General features: G+C 39.2%; 1 protein-coding gene across 1 annotated transcript in view; it reads right to left on the bottom strand.

The window, feature by feature from the left end:
* COL21A1 (collagen type XXI alpha 1 chain) overlaps nucleotides 1-20,104 on the bottom strand; it is a 180,973-nt gene extending 160,869 nt beyond the window's left edge. The window contains exon 1 of the mRNA XM_032409621.1: nucleotides 19,918-20,104. The gene's annotated coding sequence lies outside the window, so the exon portion shown is untranslated. The remainder of the gene's footprint in view (nucleotides 1-19,917) is intronic.
* Between the last annotated feature and the right edge of the window lie 5,837 nt (nucleotides 20,105-25,941).

The raw sequence follows: 25,941 nt of genomic DNA, 5'->3' as shown, positions 1-25,941 counted from the left end.
GACAGAATTCATTGGGGATGGTTGACCATATAAACACACCAAAATGTCAGACTTCCAGTCTAACTAGCAAACTTGCTAACTAGCTGGTCTGGTTTGAGTCACATTGTGTTCAGGAAACCCCATTTTCCTAACTTAGTTTAACTTGAATTGTTTTTGTGATTATGTTCTTTGGTTTGCTTTGCTTTTATGGGACAATGTACTGCTTAGTAACTCCAGTATTGCAGTTTATATGAAAATCAGATGCTCCTCACCTCCACAAAGAAGGTGAGACAACTAAATTAGGCAAGATTTAAGTTAGTTTGAGAATGAAACTTTTGATGAGACTTATCAGACATGAAAATTGGTCACTGAGAAACATTGGGGAATACTTTCTGTGGAGATTTTTTTAAGTATATAAGACTCTCATCCCTGTGGGATGGCTTCTGTAGGGGAGCCCACCAACAGTTGAATGGATTTGGAATCACCCAAGTGCTTTTCCAAGTTTATAATAGTGACATGGAGGGTCTTCAAAGAAACTGAGAGAGTAACTCTTTCTCAATAACTAAAAGCAGAATGCAGTTCCAGAACACCAAAACTCCGCAATGCTGGTTTGTGACCTTGACTCAGAGTCACTGGGATGCACTAGGAAACCACAATTCTTGGCAGATGCACATTTTATGTGCAAAGGCTTACCAGATGTGAAGTTCATATGTGCAACAGAAACAAAAATGAATTTCCTGTGTAATCTGACATGCCAATTCATTCTGTGAACCAGCAGGTAGCAGGCCATCTCATGTTTAAGCAGAGCCTATGGAGTTTGAATTTGAGCAGAGAAAACTTCTTAAGCCCCACACCTACTCCCCCACAATTAAAACCAATCCTATATGCTTGTTAAACCCGAAATCCCACCAAGATTTATTTCTTTAGATTAAGAATCCCATCCCTGTTACAATGGAAATTCCCTTGGGAGACAGACATAAACTGTTATCAGTTATTTATACTTCAGTGTAAATGAATTTCAAATCCTGCCTTGACAGCTGGTTTTGATAAAAAGAATACATGAAGCTTGGTTGTTTAGATTGTGAGAGGAAAAAAATCTTCAAGAGATAAAAGTTAATAAATGAATAACTACCACTATTATTTGTCTATTCATTCAGCGATATTTATGAGCACCTACTACTTTTCAGGCATTGTGCTAAGCATTGAGGATACAAAGATGAAAAACATAGTTAAGGGCCTCAAAAAAGGTACGGTTTGGTGGCAAGACATCAAATATGCAGTTACCATAGAAGAGCAAAGAGGTTAATGAAGGTGTGGGCAAGATGCAGGGGGAGCTCAGAGAAACAAACACTTAAATCTGCCTGGCAGAGAGGAGATGGGAAAGTTTTCCAAGAAGAGGTAGAGTTTGCCCTGTGACCCGAAGGAGAACCAGGGATAGTACCTGATTATGCCCAGAAACAGTAAGGAGCAAGATGTGCTCAGTGAAACAGCATTCCTGAAATAAAGGCGTTTGGAGTGAAGTACCTGCGGGGGGGTGGGAGGCAGTGTGTCTTAGTTAACTCAGGCTGCCATAACAAAATACCATATAGCCTATGTGGCTTATACAACAGCCATTTGTTTTCTCATAGTTCTGGAGACTGGACGTCTGAGATCGGGATGCCAGCATGGTCGGACTCTGGTAAGACCTTGCTATAGGTGAGTGCCATCTTGCCATGTCTTCACCAGGCCTCTTCTTTGTGGGGGAAGGGGGGGAAAGAGGGTGAGTTCTCTGGTGTCTCTTCTTATAAGAACACTACTCCTATCATATCAGAGTCCCACCCTTAAGACACAATTCAGTCCATAGCAGGAGGTGAGGGAAATGAATCACAATGATGGGGAGGGTACTCAGGAAACAAATAATGAAGAGCCTTTTAAATCAAGTAAAGAGGGCACCTGGGTGGCTCAGATGGTTAAGCGTCTGCCTTCGGCCCAGGTCATGATCCCAGGATCCTGGGATCGAGTCCCGCATCGGGCTCCCTCCTTGGCAGGAGGAGCCTGCTTCTCCCTCTCCCACTCCCCCTGCTCGTGCTTTCTCTGTCAAATAAATAAATAAAAATTAAAAAAAAAAATCAAGTAAAGAAGGATTGATTTTGTCTGTAAAGCTCATTCTAGGATTCCAAAGGGATTTTAAGCAGGGAGTGACATATTCTGGTTCACATTTTAGAAAGCTCACTATGGCAGCAAAAGGGAAATCAGAAGGGACACAGAGAGGCAGTGAGGGCCTGATGCACGACAGAGGGAGTGAGAAGAGGGGTGAGAGCTATTCAGGAGTAAAAACAGGCCAAGTTTGATTGATCATATCAATATGGAGAAGAGAAATGAGAATGACCCCAGCCTCTGGCTTATGCATCTAGTAGATTGCAATGTTCTTTCCTGAAAGAAAGAACTCAAAAGGAAAACCAAATTTGTTTGCTGGGAGATATAGGAGAGAAAATTAAAAGCTTATTAGTTTTTTAAAAAAAATTAAGTATAAGCTTCATACACAGCATGTACATATGGAATTGTTTACTTGGCAGCTGAGTACACTAACTCACCCTGTCCCAGGAGTGTAGTAATGGGAGATATAACTGATGCTAAACAGAGTGAATGGATATGGACCCACTCTGGCTTACTATTTGCTTTTGAGTGCAAAGGGCTGAGATTTTTGTCCTCTAAAATTCTTTATATTGAACAAACATGTAACAGTACAAGACTAATTTTAAAAACACTGGTTCATCTATATGATGAAGCATTATAGAGGCATGAAATTCATTTGTTCCAAGAATGACATAAAAGAGTAAAAGAAAAAGAAAATATGAAACTATATACAGTAAGCTAATTGTGTAAAACTATTTTTTACATAGAAATGTCAAAAATTGATCCCTCCAGATAGTAGCATTACAAATATGTAATTTTTTCATTGTTTTCCCATGTTTTCCAAATTTTTCTATAAAGAACATATGTTTTAAAATCAGAAATAATAAACTTTTTAATCTTGCATATGTTTTTAGGCAAAGCTAATATTTTAAAAAAGAGGCTCTCTCCCACCACCAGCAGACACATAATTATCCTCTACCAAACAGGAGAGGTTAGGCTATGCTAAATAGCAAATATTTCCAAAAACTGTAATGCCTTGTAACAACAAAGGTTTATTTTTTGCTCACACTATATGTCCACTACGGGCTGGCTAAGAGCTCTGCTCCACATTCTCATTTTAGGATCCATTCTGAGGAGCATGGTCACTTGCCATGCCAGAGGTAAAGACCCCTAGAATGTCTCAGACTGACAATTATATGCTCCAGTCCAGAAAAACATGTCAATTTCCACTGAACTCACTGGCCAGAATGAACGTGGGGCCAGGAAATGTAAACCTACCGTGTAGCTGAAATGTATTTGGCCAACAGAGCTAATAATGATCACATATAACTACAAATTCAGCAGCCTTCCCCCACCCAAAAGAATTATGGAGTGATTTTTAGAGTAGTGTTGTTCAAAACTGCAAACCATGACCCCCATGAGTAGATTGTGAAATCAATTTAGTCATCATGAGCAGTGTTTTTTAATATAATGGAATTTAAGGGGAAATGTCAGAACATAACACATGTAGAAAGGGCAGATATTTATCATGAAACAATATTTGGTACACATTTACCAAATAAATACAGATGTGTCACAATGTGAAATATCTTCCGTGGGTCCTGTGAAAAAAAATTGAAAACCATCATTCTGTGGGTGCCCCTAACTCAGTGAGATAGATAGAAACATAACAATTTCCATACTGGGCTCTTCGAATCCTATGTTCTCAGACTACCGCGAAAGATTGGGAAAACCTGGTATTCCTCCATGGTATAGATCTCAAAGAACCACATCCAATTTTTACTCTTTAGTATAATGCTCTCTCAGTAATAAGTCAATTAAGAAATATCATGAAGTAACGTATTTTTAGCACCTTCTGAGTATTAGTTTCATTATTTTTTATTTCTCCTAAAGTAACAAATTTCAAGCTTCAAAACATTTCCCTTAACTATACAGATCCTCACTTTATTGGTTAGGAATACACACAATTCTTATATTAATTTAAACGGCATCCTTGACCAAGATGAATAGTAATAAAAATTTTTTTACTTTGTATTGCTATTAACGTATAAAACATTGTCATGAATGATTTTATCAGGCTTACTTATGTTTTGATGTTAAGAATGCACATTTCAAAACTCCAAAATACCTATTGTATCTAACTCTTGTCACAGACTTAATATTCCCAATTTGCAGTATCCCACTTTTTAACTTCAACTAAGAAAATACAAATTCGAAATATGCACACTCTCTATCTCTATATGTTTATGGGGAAAGTACAAGGTCTATCGATTTAATTTCAAATTTCTCATTTCCAAAATGAATTCTTCTTACTCTTACTTTCTGTCATCCATGTGAAATGTTTTTAAGCGCTTACTTAAATGCAAGAGTTCCAACCAATTTCAGTATTTTCAACCCTTCCCCCAAATACCCTCCCATATTTGTTCCTATCTACCCTCCATAGCACTACCAGTTCAAAAGCCAGCCTTTGTTTCTATAAGGAAAATACTGGTTAAACCGCCAAAAATAACACAATGCCTCATGTGGTATGATCTTCTTTTACCTCCCAGATGGTTCTACTGCCACTTACTAGGTATGCCAGGAGGTTTCCTGAGGAAAAGAGGAGTCAATGTGAACTAATATGATCTACCATCCTGACATTCAAAAGCACCAAATAAAACATGACTAAGTGCATTTAAAAGAATGGAAAATGAAAAGATCATCCTCAAAAATAAACTAGTATGCAATTTTTTAGCATATAAAAGGAAGCTCTGGTATGGAAAAATGATGAACATCCTGCATTGGTTAATTAAGGAAGCGTTATATTCAGTTCAGTAACAGAACCTAGTTTAAAAGTGATGAGTCACAATATTCTGTTCCTTCCTGGCCCTATTCAGCTAGGTGTGGGGAAAAGAGGATTGTACTGGCAGCTGGACCATCTGTATCCCAACAAAGCGTCTAAAAGACTGCAAGAATCTGAGCAAGAAAACAAGTCTGACAGGATTTCAGTATCTCCTCTAAAAAAAAAACAAGGGGTGAGGAGTGAGGAGTTGGAGGATCACTTCCATTTCAAATTTGCTGCAGTTCCATACTCTTAAATAATTTACCTAATTATTTATTCCATTAAATACAATGTTAATAATTAGCTTCTTTAAACAAACCAAAAAAAGGTCATTTCATTTCATTATTCCAAACTGGATCTACTATTGAATTTTCTATCAATTAACTTCTTATAAACAAAATTATCATACCTATAACATTTCTATTACATCCAAAGAGCTCCAAAGATATGCACAGTATCATTCTGGTCATTCTCTTTTCATGGGAGTTTCTCTTTTTATTGCTTTCAGACAAAAATGATTCCTTGAAAATCCTCCTCCTTTTAAACAAATAAAAACCACTATATAAATCCAACTAAATGCTGATAGTACGGTTTTGAATCCTAAAACGTGGAATTTCTTAAACTATTTAACATTGTTCTCCCCAATACACATACACACACACACACACAATGTCAGCAAATAAATACCGGTCAAATTTGGATTATCTGCCAACCGGATGGCAAGAAACAACTAGTACAGATATTTTTAAGTGGTGGAGAGTTGGGAGAAATATACAGTTGGGCACTGGAATGTGTTTTATTCTTCTACTTGAATAAAATAATGCCTGGCATTCTGGAAATTGGCAATAATGTACTTCAAACTGAGTAAATAATGAAACTTTCTTAGGAAAAACATCAACTCAAGAGAACTAGAAAACATTTTAGTTTGTAAATACTTTGGTTCATACCTTGGCAAATGAGAACAGTATGCTTTGTTTAAAACAGTATTTTTAAATTCCTGCTGTACAAGACTAGTGTGAAAAAGAGAATGAATTATAGGAGGTTACAATGTCATTAAATATTTATAAAAATTCTTGCAGAAAGGAGCCCTAAAAGGGATCACAATACACAAACTAAAGATTGTATTATTATTACCAAATTTGCCATCTACAATGCAAGAAATTCATGAGGTGGGAAACTCTCATAACACTGCTCACTCCAAAGTTGGTTACATTCTTATAGAGATTTTCAAATTCAGTGGTCTAAAGCAGAAACAGCTGCACTGGACTTGGTTCATGGTGGAAAACTGACATTTCTCTAGCAAGTGCCAAGTGTAATCTCAGAATTACAATATGTCAGACTTTATCCAAAAGGAGATGCTCTTATTTTCCTACATCATCCAAATGCTGCTCAGAAGAAATTGTAAACAAGATCCCTAAAGCCATATTACCCAGTGGCCCAAAGGAACAATATGGCTGTCCACATATTGCTTGGTCCAAAAAGTTCATTTCATAGCAGAAGTAATAAAGCAGACACCAAAATGACTTCTGCTCCTTTCAACAATTACAGGTGTTTTAGAATATTGTCAGATTAACGCTGAACATGATGCCTTCACAACTCCATGCCCTCTATTTCTGGGAAGGTCAGAGGAACCATATTACTCAGAGCTAAAAGAAAAAATATTCTCAGAGCAGGAGTAGGAAAAGTTCCCAGACAGATGTAGAGTAGGAAGTGGTTTGCACGAATGATGAAGAACAAATGGCCTCTTGGACATTATGCAACTCTTTTCCATTTGTATCTGCAGGAAGCCATGAGTATGAGAGGCTCTTAGATTGATTTAGCAAAGCAGGTTTCAGGTAGGTCTGCCACCAGCAAAACCCAAGAGAAACAGGAAATAGCCATGTCCAGAAGACATTAGTATACTGCCCAACTCCACAATCATTAGGGGCAAGCTAAGGGAAACAGGAAAAAAAATCCATTTGGCAGTAAATATGAAATTGCAAACACAAAGATGTGAATAAATATTCAATGAAAACTATCATCATGGAGGAAGACACAAAAATAGCAAATATAGTAACTAACATCCATAGAAACAGAGTTAATACAGTAAGAAATAACTGACTTAAATGTACTTAATATATTCAGAGATACATGTGAGAATATTTGAATATGTATATTAACATAGTGAGAGACATATGAGAATAATTGAAGAGGGAAGTACTGAGATGGAAAATCAAGTTGAAGAATTCTATCAGATTACAATGCAAAAGGATACCAATTTTACAAAATATTAAAAGTTTCAGAAGGAAAAAAAATTAAGATATATGAAGAAATAATGGAAGAAAAGCATTCAGAGCTAAATAAAGATCTGAATCTTCAGACTGAAAGTGTCTCACAAGTTACAAACTGAATGTGGTGGGGGAGAAGGCCTCTTTTAGACACATATTGGTGAAAAATCATAATTCAAAGGATAAAGAAATCCTAAGTGTTTCCATGGGGGGGGAGAGGAAATAGAAAGGATACCAATTAGTCTCTCCAAAAAAATTACTATAAGATAAGCAAAACTAAGAGTTAGTGTGGGATAGAATTTTTTTTTAATTAACAAAATTTTCCACCTACTCCTAACATTCCTCCAAAATAAACTTCTAAAAGTGTTACTGGAAAAAAAGTTAATAATGTTCTATAAATAAAATACAAGCTCTCAAACTGGTAGCTGATGGGGAGTGAGAGATGGAGGGTGGTCAGGGCAATAAAAATCATGTAAATAGGACAAATTATCTGGGGAGGGGACCAACTAGCTATTAGTAGGAAACTAGGTTTTAATTTATATAGAGAAATATGATGATGACTATTATTATGTAAACAGGAATATAATTTCCAGGGATAACTCATAGGAGAAGAAAAGGAAACAATTCCCAACAAAGATAGAAAAACTAATAGTAATAATTATAATGAAGAACAAGAAAGCATAATAAAAACAGAAAACTAAAAGTCAAAGAAAGAGTCCAAACATATTAGCAATCATAATAAAGCTTTATGGGTTAAATTTGGTATTTAGAATTTAGAAATTTCAAATTGTAGGGTTTTTTAAGATTTTATTTATTTAGAGAGAGAGTGCAAGCAGGGGGAGGTGCAGAGGGAGAGAGAATCTCAAGCACACTCCATGCTGAGAGCTGAGTGCAGAGCCTGAGGTGGGGCTTGACCAAAGACCATGACTTGAGCAGAAACCAAGAGTCCGACGCTCAACTGACTGAGCTACTCAGGGGTGGGGGGTGGGTCGGGGGGGGGGGGGGGGGGTGTGTGTGTGTTTTAAGTCCACCTGTATGCTGCTTATAAGAAACCCACCTACAATATTGTTAAGTGCCAAGAATAAATCATATCAAACTGACGTGGACTTCTTTGATGGGAGTACTAAGGTGATATCAGATGAATACTCTGCTCAAGAGATTTCAAAATGAGAAAAGATGAAATATAAGCTTAATATAAACCTAAATGGCTCCCCAGTGGAGAGTAACACCTGATGCCAACATGGTAGGAGGGTTCTAGTGATGTTTTTTTAGATTACTGACACTTGCCCAGTCCAGTTAATTGGTTACTTGTCATTTGGGTAAGGGCAATGGTGACCTGCAAATTATAATTCCACACAAAGCAAGGCTAAGAATGATCTTTAACTGACTGAATGAAAGACTTTATTAAAAGATCTCACCTGGATAAATAATGGGCCAATTGCCACAAGACAAAATTCAACAGAAACACACAAAAGTCCTGGGATTGGAAATCTGGATTGTAGAATGCTCAATAGGAATCTATTGGCTTCACAGCAGGAGGTCTGAAGAGACTAAAAGGTCTTAGCTAATGGTAAACTTAAGTCATTATTGTAAACTAGATGCCAACACTTAGTCTGCTCTTGGGCTACACCCTCTCTATTCAGCAACCAATGGTCAGAAAGAATCAAACCTCAATGTACCTAGAGAGGGCTGAGCAGACTGGAAACGTTAACGGCAAACCACTGCAAAAAAGCAGCAGTTTTAGAATATGATGTTCCACTTGTCTTCAAATACTGGCAAGACTGCCACGTGGAAAAGAAATTAAGCTTCTCCCCATCACCTCCAGAGTACAGAATTAGGATGGACCAATGCCTGGAAACTCCAGGAAGGAAGTTTTCAGTTTAATTTTAAAAAGGTTTTAATAAATGGGGATGTCCCTCAAACTGAAAGTTTCCCAGCGCTGGAGGTGTCTGGAATAGGACAGTATGCTCATTAGGCATGCTATCGGGATAAGCATTACTGGTATCAACAATATTTATACTGTAAAAAACAATTATTTGTAAGATAATTTCCAGCCCTATGATTTATGTTGACTAGAGTGTCTAAACCAATCATTTGTCCAAACTGAACCGTACTTCAAGAAGCAGGTTTAAGCCCTACCTCCTCTAGGAAGCACATCATGACAAAAAAAGATCATACCTTCCACAGTGCCTATCTCCAGTGTTAGACCATTTAGAGCTCCATTACATTCTTATTTTGCCTAAAAATTATATTTGAAATAGTCCATCTCCCAATGGTATCATAAGCAACCTGGGGTCATGACCAACCTCAATCTATCAGGCACCCTGGTAGCCACTGAAATTAAAGTTGCTGACTTCTCTTGTGGTTTTTTTTTGTTTTTGTTTGTTTTTTTGTTTTTCCTTCATATAGCACATAGTCAATGTTTTTATAATCACCAACATCTGCTTGTTGTGAAAATAATGAAATACACAGTAATGCCTTCCTTGAGAGTTTCTATATCCCCTTCCTGCTTGATATACCAAAATTCCTGCATTTTTCCATTTAAAGCTTTCCAACTCCCTAGTGAGAATAATGTTAGAAACTAAAACCAGGGCACCTGGGTGGCTCAGTCACTTGAGCGTCTGCCTTCAGCTCAGGTTGTAAACCCAGGGTCCTGGGATCCAGCCCCACGTTGGGCTCTCTGCTCGGCGGGGAGTCTGCTTCTCCCTCTCCGGCCACTCTGCCTGCTTGTGCTCACATGCACTCTCTTTCTGTCAAATAAATAAAAATCTTTAAAAAAAAAAAGAAGCTGAAACCCATTCCTGCAGATTTTGAATAAAACATGCCTTCTTCCTTTCCCCTTTACCACAGAATATATCAATAGATGCCTCTGAGAAAACAGAAATCCCAGATTTTGAAGGGAAAAAGGCAAAATATGAAATTCTCTAGAGTCCAGAGTAATAAAGATTAGCAAAGTCTTACACTCTAGAGAAGCAAGGCTACATGTCCTCTTCACTGCAGCTTGGAAAGACTCTAGCTCTGTATAAGTGATTCCTTGAGGATACTGGGTTGGGTGAAATAGACCAGCCTTGTCTAAGGACTGGCAATACTAAGACAATGAAAGAAAGGAATAGTAAAAAAAAAAAAAATTCTTCTGCAGCTCACTTTATGATAAATGCTCATCTTTGAGGATAAACTGAAAGAGGGGATAAAGTAAAAAGCGTACACACATTTATTTTTAAATTTAAGTCAGTATTTAAATTAAGTTTGAAAATGTGAAATTTTCATTGCTTCTCTAGTCTTATGCTGCTTTAGACTCAAGGTTCAAAAAGATGGCAGGTTACTAGAAGGGAAATTTCAAATTCAACTTGGCAGCCATGTCCAAGATGGCGTAGAAACATTTAAAATGCACAAACTCGTTACATTACTCGAGCTTAGCATTTAATAATGTAGTAAGTCTGGCCAAAAATTGTCCAATGTGAAATCACACTACCCAGCTAAACATTAAAAATATTTAGAGGCATAGTTAAGGAAACACAGATGCACAAATGGCTCTAAATATCCTATATCAGCAATTGGTCAGACATTCATTTAATTAACTTACAATGAATCAGAGATCAAAAATATATTTTTTCCCAGGGTTCTGACATGTGTAGTCTAAAAATAATTGATTCTGATTTCCCAGTGCCTCCATAATTTCCCTGTCAAGCCTCAGTCAATTGAATTCAACTCATCATGGTTTTTTGTTTAGTTTTTCATTTAATAGACTATGTACTAAGTCCGAATACTCTATAGAAACTTATGTACATTATGTATGTGGAACTCACCACAGTTTTGAGAACATAGGCCCAACCACAGACGCTAATAATAAACCTTCACACTAGTGGATGTGGGAGCAATTAACATGATTACAAACACAACCTCCTTAAGGCACCTACTATAAGCAGCAGTAAAATAGGTTTAGGAGCTTCACGGTAATGCAACTAACCCTGACATCCGGAGAAATTTGCTAAGAGATTATTGAGGACAGGGATCATATCTTATTTATCGCTGCATTGCCAGGATCTAGTTTAAACTATAGAAAGAACTAAAAAAATATTTGTGGAATGGATGGATTAATGCATATTTTATACAAATGCACCAAAGTGTGGGCTGCAACAGCACAGGGAAACCTAGCTGACAAAGCAAATCAATACAGAAACATAGGGCTGCATCTGCCCATTGACATGGCTATGTTCTAATTTTCACAAAGATGTGCTAATGGGCTATCTAGGGCTCTGATCAAAGAGATCTCTGCAATTGCTAAATCCAGGAGCTCATGACAAACTACCTATAGCTGCAAAGAAGACTTGAAGATACCCTCAATCCCACCAAACCATCACAGTGACCTTCTGGGACTGTGCCATATGGCAAAGGAGGACCATCTTGCAGATTCCAGATCAACACTTATAGTCACAAAGCGTTGCTCCCAAAGGCCAATGTTACTGCCAGCTTCAGGAGACGCCATCCCCTGCATCCATACTTTCCTCTCCCTCGGCCCAATGTGAACAATGGTGAAAATCTGGATGTGCCTCTTCATGACCCAGGCTGTACAGAGGATATTGTCCTCTAAAGTGCTAAGGTGGGGCACCTGCGTAGCTCAGTCGGGTAAGCGTCTGACTCTTCATTTTAGCTCAGGTCATGATCTCAGGGTCGTGGGATCAAGCCTCATGTGGGGCTCCAGGCTCAGCACAGAGTCTGCTTAAGACTCTCTCTTTCCTCCTCCTTTTGCCCCTACCCCTGCTCGCACGCACGTGCTCTCTCTCCCTCTAACTAAAATAAATCCAAAAAATAAAGTAGTAATGTGTTTTCCAAAAGATAGATATCCAAGTGTCAAGTGTGAAAAAGCTTAGAAGAATATTATACTTAAGATAATAACAAATTTGAGCTAATTGGAGTACTTTTTATCTGCCAGGCACGATGCTGAGGGGTTTGTGTTATTCCACTTAACCTTCCTGACTATACGAGGAAGTAGGTCCGATGATCCTCACTTGACAGATGGACAAATTAAGCTTTAAAAAGTTAAATACTGGGCGCCTGGGTGGCTCAGTTGTTGGGTGTTTGCCTTCAGCTCAGGTCATGATCCCAGGGTCCTGGAATCGAGCCCCACATCGGGCTCCCGGAGCAGGGAGCCTGCTTCTCCCTCTCCCACTCCCCCTGCTTGTGTTCCCTCTCTTGCTGTGTCTCTGTCAAATAAATAAAACCTTAAAAATAAAATAAAATAAAAAGTTAAATACTAGGCACAAAATCACACAGGTGTTAAGTGTCAGGACCACAATGACACAACAGCCATGATTTTAGCTATCATGGGACATGGCCTCAAGGTCTTAGGGTACAGAATATTCTTTGGCATTCACAAGGAGTAATAAACTGATTTTCTGCTTTTACAAAAATACTGTGTGTCATTTTAGCCATATTTTACTTTCTGTAATTAGTGTCTGGTATTTAAAACACATCTGGCACAATATGTATTTTATGAATTACAAAAACATAAATTAATCACACTGTAACATCATTATCTCTCATTTGTATGGGAATTCAAAATTACAGTTTCAAATGTTTCCATCTACATAGCATGAGGCATTCATTTTTACATTATGAAAGTAAAACATGTATATTAAAAAACAGACAAAACAAAGAAAAGCAGAAAGAAAATATCTATCATTCTACAAACTAAAGACAACTGTTAACATTTTGAGAAACATGCAATTCAGAGCTCAAAAATATAATTTTATTACTCATATAAACCTGATTTCCCCCACAAAACCCATAATTCAGAATCAGAAAAAAAATTTTCAAGTGTTGAAAAGGCCAATGAACATTTTTTATGCAATTCCCACATGGAGACCAAAGAAAATTTTGTTTAGCCATCATGAAAAGATATTTACAATTTTCTTGAAATAAAAAAATCTGTTATTTCATTATTCCTCATTCACTACTGTCCATCTTCAGTGAACATTCAAAAAGAATGTTAATAGGAATTTGAGAAATGGGTCCTACATTTCTCAGTAGACTAATTTCCTAAAGGATTCTACCTCACATTGACCTGAACTCTATATATAGGTGTTCTAAGCTGCAATTCTTTACATGGCCCATGATGGCCTCAAACAGTGCTTGCAACCAAGGAAAAGAAAAACATACAAACAGCAAAATGAAAAAGGACTTTACATTACACCTGCCCGACTGTCCCTTACTGCAGGCTTTTCTAAGCTACTAGTTTTCACTCAGTTGGTGGCAGGCTGGGGTGAGAATCCAGGTTTCTCATTTCCTGGTCCAGCACCTTCTTGGAAAGGAGAGCGTCTATTTATTTAGTATTGGACATTTAAATATTATTATTGTTACTATTTAAATAGTTCAAAAATGATGCATAGACAGTAGGTACCTACTTGGTCACACTACACACTTTAGTGGCTGGCTGCCACTAAATACACACAGAGTTTGAATTAGGTTCCATGTACTTCCACTTCCTGGCAAGAGTATGAACCCCACCTTCTCTTTTATTCCCATCCCCCTTCTCATTACAAAGGAACCCAAGTAAGAACTCTGCTTATAGCATTCTAGTGAAGGCAGCATGTCATCCCTGCTCCCCACCGTGTTTATTTCGCTCTTTCTCATTTCAAACCGTAGTCCAGAGGTGCTAGCTCACAAGTGATCTGAATGGGAAGAGAAGTATAAAAGGAGCTGTAAAATGATGAAAGGGCAGACTGCCCAAGGCAAAGGAAGTTTCTCCAGGGAAGTGGTGGAGTTGCCCGCCTTCTCAGGACCTTGGGTGTTTACCTTCTCCATAGTGCCTCTCTCTGGGATAAACTCTCCACTTCTTGCCAAGATCTGCCTTCAAATCATACTGAACCCCTTCTAAAGACTGATCCATGGTCATATGTCAAATGAAGAGTCAAAAATGGTTGAAGAAATTAAGTAGGACACATCAGTCTTTGCTTGGTTTTTCTAAATTTAAATCAGAATTATTTTTGCCTTATATACTTTTTTCACTTAAAGATATTTACAGAATGTTATTTTCACATAAAAAATTGAAGGGAGTTTTCCATTTAAAAAAAAAAAGGAAAGAAAACTGCCAATTGGCTATTAATAGACTTACTAAACTGAACTTGGCAACTTCTCTGAATCCCCCTAGGGTAGCCAAGTGCATGGTAGGCGCTTAATCACTATTTGGTGAATGGCTGCACACTTACAAAGAATGTTCTGGTCTTATCTCTAATATTCTACCTAATTCTGGGTACTACTGGGAAACACAGGCCTAGACACACCCCATGAGGTGGAATCAAACTCTCTCTAATATATGTATTAGCAAAATACATATATAACAAGGTTTAGAATTTTTGAAAATATGTATTTCAAAAAGTGGGTTCAATCATTGAACAACCTTTGGATTTGAAAGTTACCATGAAAATATAATACCTATGTTTTGAGTGTTTGTCCCGATAATGCAACACATTAAAACTAAATTTCCAAAAGATATTTTTAGAAGAACAAAATTTCTATAAAGCTCAAACTTTACTAGAACTTCTTTTTCCTTTGAATTTTAAAAGAAAATTTTATTGGTCTTTTTTTCTTCTTGACACCAATAACTGTAAAAACAAATAGTTAACAAATAGCATAACATTGCAATCATGGCTAAATTGACCTAGATCAAAACAACACAAGCCAAAACAAAAACTAAACACTGAATCAAACACAAGCAACTGGCAGGATTCCCAGAAGGTCACTAAACTTGGACTTGAGAAAACTGTCAACGTTTCCTGAAATTTTCAAAGATATCTCTAAGTTTTTTAATTCGTAAAAACCAAAATGCTAAAGAAACAACAAAGAGAAAAAACTAAACTGAATCCTTAGAAAAGACAAACCTAGTAGGAAAAAATATCCCTTTCACAACTGACAGCTATAAATTTATTTTCTTGGCATGGTGGACATAATGTTTTCAGTGGTTCTTCAATAAGGAAATCTTTTGAATAGATAACTCTGAAAGCAAACTGGGTTAAGCAGGACAGGGAGATCTGTAGCATTCCAATAGTAATCTATCTTGGATTATGTGCCTCTGTCACATTATCTGATTTTCCAGAAGGCAAGGTGGTTGAATGAAAAATGTACTGAGTAGAACACAGGAAGCCTGATTTGTTATCCAGTGTTACAACTAACATAAGCCTTTAGCCAAGAATGATGCCTCCAAGCCTCTGTCTCCTCATTTATATTAGATCAATTATAATATCCCTTAGCACTCTAGAAATTCTATGAGTAAATGGGAATCCCACAGATACTAATGTGTAATGTTCCAGGGTCTCTCTTTATAAAGGACATGATTACTTTACTCCTTTTCACAATAAATTAACCAAACTGATTATTTTTTTAATCAGCTTGGGTATCAACATTCTAAAGAACTGTACTGGGTGCCTGGGTGGCTCAGTTGTTAAGCGTCTGCCTTCTGCTCAGGTCATGGTCCCAGAGTCCTGGGATCAAGTCCCACATCTTGCTTCTCGCTCCTTGCTCAGCGGGGAGTCTGCTTCTCCCTCTACCCCTCGCCCTCCCAGTCTCTCTCTCATTCTTTCTTTCTCTCTCTCAGATAGATAAATGAATGAATAAATAAATAAATAAATAACTGTGCTCAGGTGATACTGATGTTCAGTCAAGTTTGGGAACCAGTGGGTTGAAGCAGTGATTCTCAAAGTGTGGTCTCTGGCCAGCAGCAGCAGCATCTGGGAACTTCCAGAAATGTTATTTAAAGTGTTGTATTATTTTCTGAGAAACTTGAAGTACTTCACTTATTCTGAAACAAATTCTCCCACTATCTAAAACAGGAAAACCATCAAATGAACTAACCTAAACTACTATTTTTTTTTTTTTTTAGGATTCAATTTTTAGAGGCGAAAACAGAAAAGAGAGCTTCAGCTTAAACCATTAAGGTCAAAGTAAAATGAACAGCAAATTCTTATTAAGCATTTACTATGAGTCAGGCACTGTCAGAAGAACCTTATATATGTTAACACGTTTACTCCATGTAACAACCTGCTGAGGTAGGTACTGTTTCCCCAGTTTTACTGAGGAAACAAGCAAAAAAACATAGGCAACTTGTCCAAGTTCAAACAACTAATAAGTGGCAGAGTCAGATACAAGGCTAGGCAGTCTGGCTGAAGAGTGTCCTCAACCATAAGATGGAGAAGAAAGTTGGGGGACTTGGCTTCCATGGCTGATCCTCTTTGCGTGAGACTGGACCACATGCCAAAAATAAACATTTCTACTTTGTTTCTCTCAAGAATGATACTGAATCTAGCTAAGGAATTATTATTGCATGCTAAGAAATATAATCCAAAGACAATAAATACAAAATAAAAACATGTATCCATTTCCACTGATGTGTTATACTCACAAGACTTCCAAGATTGGCTTTAATAGTAAAACCATCCACTTTGGAACAAAATAGGGCCCTCAAAACGAACTAAATGAATGCCAGGTAACGCTCATCAAAACCTTTCTAAGTGAGCCAGGTTATGTAAATCAAGTGCAATTAAGCCAGCTTCTCTAAGACTATCTCTGCTCCAGTCCTTATGCGTATAAGTGGAGAATCATAAAATCGCTGTGGGGCATTGCAGTATTGATCATTCCTAATTGGCCACTCACTGCAACAGTGCTGTCACATCCTGTCACTGTGAATTGCGACATTGCGGACTCTCTTAGCTCTTCAAATAAATTACCCAGAATACATGATTTGATTACTGAGAGCTTGAATTTGCTTCCACATGTCTTCATTTTTCCCATCAAGAGATGTACCTCTGGTCTTTCCTTTTCATCTCCTCAGCTAGTCTTCATTTCATACATAGTGAGTTAAACAGAAAACCCTAGTCACATTAAATTCTAATTATATTCAATTTAATAACATTCACTTGTAATGTCAAAAGTATTCTAATAAAGACTGATTGCCTGAATGAAGGAGTTACTAAAATGCTTATATGCTGGAACCTGTATTAACATTCAGTCTCCAGGAAGTAACAGAAGATTAGTAATAGGCAGGTATAACCTCTTTAATTCAAAGACGCAAGATGAGTTATAAAAAGGTGCTTTAAGTTAGAAATCTAATATTCAACTTATCACTGAAATCAAAGGATAATCAAGACTAATTTCAAAGTAGAGAATAATTTGGCATCCTTTTTGAAATTGATACCATATTTTTTTCACCAGAACTATTTGGTCCTAAGAAGATCATCCAGATCAGTTCCAATCAAACAATGTGCAAAGAATTGCTTTTTGTGTATGTGGTTTGAAGCATTTTGAAATTATTGCAGTTAAGGAGAAAAAGAATTCTTAAATTACCTCACCTACCCTTTTTGCCAGTTTAGGCCTGTCCTTGCTCTGTGTCCTCATTTTGCTTTCTCTTATATTCTCTTGAACAAACCTTCATGTAGCTGGATAAGGTTTCATTCTATGCTCACTCTCAAGAACCTAAGAAATACCAGATGGTACTTCTCAAGTGGCTCTCTTGGATGCCAAAGCATGCCACTTTTAGATGCTCTCTTACCATCTGAATTTTCTAAGGACTGATAGTATGGAGAGCCAGATTTTAAGACTATTTAAATGTGAATGTTAATGGATTATAAAATCCACCTGGTAGTGAATGAAATCCTTCACCACAGTGAATAAAGACCAGATGATTTGAAGCTAATCAAGTAAAAAAAAAAAAATTCTAGAAAGTTCCATATAAAACATGCAATAAAATTATGAAATTGAAAATATTCATATGTTCACATTCTGGTAAAAGGCAAAAACTGTAAATTCTAAGGGTTAGATTAGCATGTAAATACAAAATCTGGCCATGTTATCAACATATTTTTCATTTCAAGGTGTTTGGGGGGATTAGGTTTTTTTGTTCTTAGTGCGAGTGTGCTGTGTATTTCAAGCTAATGAATAGTTAATTTACTATTTTAAACACTTTAGAAGCATTATTTCACTTACCTCTGACAACAGTGTGAGAATTATAAGGATGCACTGTATTACCACAGTCCCCATTTTACAGATGGAGAAAATGAGGCTCAGAGAAGTTATGCAACCCTCCCAGAGCACAGGAAAGCAGAAGAGCATATTTTGAACCAGAGTCTTAAGCCTCAAAGGCTCCTGTTCCTTACCACTACCAGTATTTTCCCCAGTTCTCTAAACACAAGCTTAGTACCTGCCCCTCAGCAAGTCTATATATCGCAATCACAAACTGGCACAGAAAATACCAGTTTGGAAAATAAATATTCCCTGTACAGAAAGTCTTGCTACGGTTAGCACTGTGTTCACCACGCACACATGTGCTGGGACTGGAGTCATGCCTATTCTAGCTTTTTATCCAACATCAGATTTTCTAATCCATTTAAGCCTATTTGCAAAGTCATTCTATTTCTGTACTAATGACTTAGAAACAGCTGCAATTTTTTTAGCCAAAATTTTAAAATCTCAGATCTCTATTAAAAGAAAAAAAAAAAAAGGAGCCACTTCAGATAATCCAGAGACCTGCAATGCTGAATTCCCTTTCACTCTGGAGAATTGGCATGAATCTCTTCAAGCTCCAACGGCTTTAAAAAAAAAAAAAAGAGAGAGAGTCCTCTAAAGTACACTGATGACAGGGATGATCTGGAATCAACTCATTGGGAGCCAAGGATTCATGTTATTACAGCTAGAAGACTCCTACGTACATTTCTTCTTTGGCTTCATTTCAACTCTAAAAAAAATAAAATTCCTATTCTCTCCTAAAGTATGCAGATTCTACTATGTAAAAATTGCTCAAGATGATAGCTAAGTCTCTACCCTCTACGGGATCCTCCAAAGTTCCCACTGTGTATTTTTTTGATATGGGTAAAACCCTACTGATGCATACCTAGGATTTTCTTAAGTGTTCCTTTTCCTCCTCCGCCTGTGGAGGGGCATTTGCAGGTGCTTGCCTTTACCTTAACTGAGATCCAACCCAATGGTTCTCAAAAGTGAGTAAATGCTAGCATCACCTGGAGGGCTCATGCAAGCACAGATAGCTAAGCCTTACTCCCAGAGTCTGAGCCTGGGCCCTAGATTGTCCCAAAAAGTTCCCAGGTGATGCTTATACTGCTGGCCAGAGATGACACTCTGAGAACCACTGCTTTAACTCACTGGTTCCCAAACTATTCTGCATGGAAATCACCCGAGAAGAGCTGTTTTTAAATGTGGATGCCTCCAAGTCCCACTCCTACAGATTCTGATTTAATTGGCCTAGGGTGCTGCTCAAGCACCAAGTTTTTTAAAGTTCCCCCAAGCTCCGGTACTGTGCAGCACCCTTAAAAAAACTTCTGGGCCGCACACACAGTCCACCGCCCTGTGCACTCACCCACGCTCCCGGCGCGCCACGTGTGGACGCCACCGCCCCTTCCAAGGGGACGATGGGCTCTGGGGCGTACATCCCCGCACAATAAGTATTCTCGGGGCCAAAGACCCCGAGGCAGAAAGCAGCACGCAGCGAACCTCCCATGATTCATTAACACCCAGTAACTTTATAGGACAAACCCTGACATCCCAGCCTCCAGCCTGGGTGCCGGGTTGATCTCTCGGTTCACCAAGCGCTTCAGCGCGGGTAGAAACTCTACCCTCAGGACAACCAAAATGTCAAACTGCTGCCCCGGGACAGCCAGCCCTAAGCCCCCTGTTTATCATTCTGGCAGGATGAGGGGAGAACGGCAGCGTCATTCCCCGCTGTCACCTTACCTGGAGCGGCGTCTAGGTCAGGGTGGCTGTCGCAGCCAGCAGCGTGTTGCACCAGGGCTTCGGGGGCCGTCCCAGGCAGCAACCAGCCCCAACCTGGGCAGAATCTGGGCTGAAGTGGGGTTTGCTGCCCTCCGCCCCGAGCCCCGTCGCCCCGTCTGCCCGCAGCGGCCAGTGCCGAGCGCCGGCGGCTCTGAAGCTCGCTCTCGGCCCCCTGGAGGCGGAGCCCGGGAGATAAGGTTCGCACTCCCCACCCGCCCCCTTTCCGGTGGGCAAGGCCAGAGGGTGGGTTTTGGATCGCGATCTCCAAGTGCGAACTGCTAATTAACCCTGGTGGAAACACGCTCAGTTCAAACCCTGCCGGGACCAGGGAGGGCTGGACTGGAGAGGCGGACTGAGGAACTCCCCGGGAAGCGGGAAAGATAAAGGCGACGCCGAGGGTGAAAGGGCGAGCACCAAGGGAGGCGAGGACCTGGGGGGCGTCGCGGCACTGATCAGAGGTGCCTGCCTGCCTTGGCCGGTGAGAACGGCCCCCAGGGGGCGCCAGGGTCAGTCACCCTAGTCCGCCCAGTAGCTGACTGTTGTACCTGCCTTTGACCTAAGGTAATAGCTGCCAGAAAACCTGAGAGGAGTTCACTTTCAAATAGGTAGGCAGTTACCTTTGAGGACCTAGAAGTTACAGGAAGTTCTGGAGTAAGGCGACTGCCTCTATGACAATAAAGGAATACTCTATTACTCACAGAGCACCAGAAAGTACTTTAACTTTCTTGTGCTTAGAACTCCCATGTTCCCTGAACCCCCTTAGGCCCCTCACCTGTCACTCTCCCCACTTCTCACTCTGCTTTACTCCCCCCCCCCCATATGGCCTGCTTGCCCTTCCTTATACACACCAGTGTGTTCTCTCCCTACTTCATCTACCTCCAAAGCTCTATCCCACACCTTATCATAGTTGCCTACTTCTCTTCATTCAGGTCTCAAATGCCCCTTCCAGAGAGTCCTTCCTGCACACTCCATCCAAATGGAACTCCCACAACCATTCACATCCCCTAACCCCACTTCATTTTCAACAGATTACCTATTACTCTTTGAAATTGTATTATTTGTTCTTTTGCTTTGCATTCATCTCAAGAGAAGCTCCACGAGGACAGAGAATTGGTCTCGTGCCTTCTGCATCTAGAACAATACCTGGGACATAGTAGGTGCTCAATAAATATGGGCTGAGTGAACGTGTGACTCAATTTCCCCCCAGGGGAGAACCTTCATAGAGAAATACCTTCCTTCAATAACTGAATCCTACTAAGTTCAGGTCAGATACAAACATCTTGGGATGATTATCATTTTCTGCATTTCCTCATTCATTTATACATTCATGTTATAGTCCATTAGTATACAGATATGTTTCTTCTCGGGCCATATCAATGAAAATATGACTACAACTTCCCAATATTGAGACAGAGATACCAGCCATATATTTACAGTAATTTTCTGGGGAGAGGTTCCATGACTTTTTAGATTCTCAAAGCATGACACTCTGCTTTTCATGTATTAAAAGGTTAAAAAGCCTCTCATGTGTTCCCATGTCTACATCTCCAACCCAGGTCTCTTTCTCTAACTTTTAGCTGATATCCCAAGTGTCCATGGACATCTTCACTTATATGAATTACAAGCACTTCAAATAAAATGTGGTCAAGCCTGAGTTTATTATTTTTCTGTTCCCCTCTTAAAAAGCCTGTTCCTTCCCTCTGCATTCCCTGCCTTTCTCAAAGTCACCACCATTCAACCAATTGCTCAAGATGAGACTTTGCCTCACTCTTCACTCTAAAGCAAATATGACCCTCTCCTGATTAAAACACTAACATGGTTTTCCATTGCTCTTAAAATAAGCTCTGAATTCCTTAAAATGTCTCCAAGACTTTCTTCTCCACCCTCAGGATTTGCCACTTCCTCCTCACCTCCTCCCCACCCCTTATCCTCTAAACCCTAGTCATACCTCAACTTCGGCTGCCTCAAACCCTCCATGCGCAGACTTCTGACCTACAGAAACTCAGACTTAATTCATTTGTGTCATTTTAAGCTGCTAAGTTTTGGAGAACTTGTTATGCAACAATAAAAGACTAACGCAGTGACTATAAGCCCAGATAGTCTAGCAAAGTCTGAATTCCCTGGGCTATCTTCTCTAACATATTTTTAATATCTAATTAATATTATTTAATTATTGTATTCCTCAATAATTTATTATTTAATTTTTATTTATTCAATATTTATTAAATATTTTGTCTATTTAAGACTTTTTTTAAGATTTTTATTTATTTGACAGAGAGAGACACAGCGAGAGAGGGAACACAAGCAGGGGGAGTGGGAAAGGGAGAAGCAGACTTCCCATGGAGCAGGGAGCCCAATGTAAGGCTCGATCCCAGGACCCTGGGATCATGACCTGAGCCAAAGGCAGATGCTTAGTGACTGAGCCACCCAGGCGCCCCTGTCTATTTAAGACTTGCACATAAACATTTAAATTTAAAAATTAGAAAAGAGAATATGCTTACCAAGTAAAATTTCCCAATTTTTGTTTTAGAACATTATTGTACCCAAATCTTCCTCCTCAGTAATAGAGATTTAAGTCATAGACCCCAATATCAGAGCAGAAGAGACCAAAAGAATCCTTCATTTCCTCTAGAGTCCCTTTTGTCTCATCTCGGCCCCATCCAAACCCAGACTATGGATATAGAAGGAGCTGTGTTACAAAAAGATTGCCTATAATTGATATATTGCTCTCTTAGAAATGCCTTTTGCCCTGACTATTCAGGGTTTCCTCCCGCTCAAGGTAATAAATCTTCCTGTTCTTCAGGAGAATAAGTCTATATTATTGCTATATTATTGCATTTTAAGTCTCAATTTCTCAACAACCAATCTACTACAGCTAAGCCACACAGCTACAACTAAAAGTCAGTATCATTGGGAAGTAAATGTCATATCTGTATGGCTCACCATATTTCCATGTGAGCAATAAACAAATATTTATTGAATGAACAAATTTGCTAATGTGACAAGACCAAGGGAGAATAGCCTTAGTGTATATATACTGAATGCCCTGATGCTGTTCCAGGCATCAGGCTAGACTTTGGGGACAGAGCTTTAAAAAAACAAGCCCCTGTCCTCCCTCACAAGTAGCTAAAATTACCCTCAAATAATGCACCATTTACAAAGACAGGCAGTTCTCAAATGCTCTCTCTAGGATTGCAGGCAGGATCATCCCCAGCCAATCTTATTATGTCCTTCCTCACCCTTTAAATCAAGGGTATGTGTGAAGGGAGTGAGAAGTTTCAAAAGTACAATAGGCAACCTGGGAAAGGAAAGGGTCCATTACCTGACGGTCTTGGGGCTGCAAATCACAGAAACCAACTCTGGATGAGTTCATCAACAAAGGAATGAATTAGAAAGATACTGGCCATAGAAATGATAGGAAGGCTGGAGAACCAGGCTTAGAGAAAGACAGACTGGGTAGGGCCACAGTCTGTGTAGCAATCACTGCTCAACAGTCTTGTAAAGGCAACACAGCTTGAGAAAATAGACTTCATCTGTTTTTCCTGCCCTTGCAGCACTCTGCCCAAGATCCAAAGTCCAGAGAGAGAGTCCAATTAGCCTGCCTTGGGTTACATGCCCACTCCCTTAGCTAGAGGCCTGACAGACTCAAAGCCAGTGGTGGGGAAACGTCTAACCCTAGTACACCAGCTGACAACCAGGAATTAGGTATTATCTGATCAATCTAACCATAAAATCAGCTCTGCCCCAATAGCACTCTTTCAAATACAGAGTGGACTTATGTAGTTCCCAAAGTCATGAGGAAATTGCTTGACTAGGTGGCCGACCTTGAAGCAGTTCCCATGTGAGGAATATCCAGGGTGCTGACTGGAGAGGCTTGGGTCACATGCTCCATCCATGGAGCCGGAGTGGAGCCCCACCCAGAGCCCACAGACTGGACTCTGAAGAAGGGGAATGGCATTTCTTCAGATAGAATCAGGGCTCTGTTAACTAAAAAAGAGGAAACAAACCTGAAAGAAGGGGATATTAAAAAGCAACAAATGTTCACTGCATTTATACCTTTTGCTGACCAGCCTCCAAATACAATTTTTTCCCCAAGTGAAGACAGCCCAAACCTCATCAGATTTCTACATTCAGTGCCAAATCCAAGATGTGCATTTTTCTTGGTCAGGTTTAGATGGGCCAGCATCTATGACTAAATGATCAAATTAACCATTATCAATACTGGAGAGAGAACAAGTAACTACAGTAACTAGCATTTGGTAAAGGAGAGAAAAAATATATCTCATCCCACCACCACTGTCACTATATCCTGCAAAACAGAAATAACCAAGACTGTTCCATGGAAGAGAAGTGAGTATCCTGGTCAGCCCGCTGGTAGCCCCTAATTCTGCCCTCTAGGAGGATCTCCTTTGACCACTGATCATAGGATATTATTGTCCAGTTTGAGGTCTACCTGAGAAGACAACTTCCTTTAAACTATAGGAGGCTTCTGGTCAATTCCAGAGACTAGAAACTAAAGGTCAGTAACTTGACTAATCATGTCCTTGAATCTACTGAGGATTCTGGTTTCTAGGCAGTAGCTTCAGTGTTCTGACCATCTCCCTAGCCTCTGCCTAAAGCAGTTATAAACAGGGATGTGGGATGGAGAGACGTGCCCATTCTGACCTTTGACCCCAAACTATAGCCCAACTGCATTTTTGCAGTAAATGTCATTATCCCCTCTGACAATCAGACACTTCATAACAAGAGGTACATGCAAGGTCCTGGAGAGCCAGCTTCTTATTTCCTTCTGCGGTTCCTACCTTCCTCCTATTGATCATACTAGCTTTATCATTAGGCAGAGAACTTGGCTTTTCCAACTATCCAAGGCTCCAGAGCACCAGAGTACCAGGCTTTATGCCATTTCATTTTGCAGGCTGCAATCAGTGTCTGGAAACAGAAACTGTTTCCATTCTACATGGAAAATGAATCCTTTGGAAATATATGAGTAGCTCACAGAAGTGCTGGAAAACTACATTTGGAAAAAGAAGAACCAGATAAAGCTGCCGAGATAACAGGAACTATTTAGCATTTTTAAAGGGATACCACCAGTGGTAGAAATGAACTACATTTTTTTTCCCATTCATATATTAATCTACTCAATGTATAAGGATAGTGAGTTTCACTGGCCTAGCTTGGGTCACCAACCAATGCCTTAGATTAGGAGAGAACAAGGCATCTAATTGTACTGGGCTACTAAAACACATTTGATAAAGCCTTTAAGCCTGAATTCAAGAAGCCTGAAGAAGAAGAAATCAGCAAAGGAAATCAGGATGCTGGTACCTGTTGCTGGGTGCAACAAAATAAAACAGCTACTACAGAGAAAGGAAAATCATGCCATTTCCTTAGGACTTCTTCAGAACCAACTATAGAGGCTACTTCCTGTTCTCTTCAACACCTACATTCTTGGATTATAGACACACTTCCAGTTTGATGGTTAAATCCAAAGGGCTAATATACATTAATTGTATTCTATCTAAGAAGATATGGCATATAATAGCCGTACTGTGGAAATAATTGGAAAATACTTCACAGCCCAGAGGTCCATGATTTTTCAGTAGTGATTCTAATAGTCCCTGGTTTTGGCTCCCATGATAACATCACTGGACCACTCAAACCACAGAAAGAATCATCCACACAGATTGGTTTAGGATGGACAAATGACCAAAATTAGGCCAGTTAGAGATCTTTCTGGAACTTTGGAAGGGAGGGAAAGAGGAGTTTTTGTTGTTGTTGTTGTTTCTTGGATTTTGAACTCTAGAGACTGTGTAAGCCTAAATCTTCCTAGAAGAATCTGACTGAAAATGAAGCCAACATAGAGAATGGCAGAACTACAGGAAAACAGAGAACAATCAACAGACATCAGTTGAATATCTATATCCAGCCATTACTGAAACTAGGCCTTCTTCTGGATGTTTTTCCCTTAAGTAAATAAATCCCTTTTTT

The sequence above is a fragment of the Phoca vitulina genome, unplaced genomic scaffold, assembly GCF_004348235.1.
Source record: "Phoca vitulina isolate PV1807 unplaced genomic scaffold, GSC_HSeal_1.0 scaffold11, whole genome shotgun sequence".
Classification (NCBI taxonomy): Eukaryota; Metazoa; Chordata; class Mammalia; order Carnivora; family Phocidae; genus Phoca; species Phoca vitulina.
Note: the sequence above shows the minus strand (reverse complement) of the source record. Positions and strands in the feature narration are given on the sequence as shown.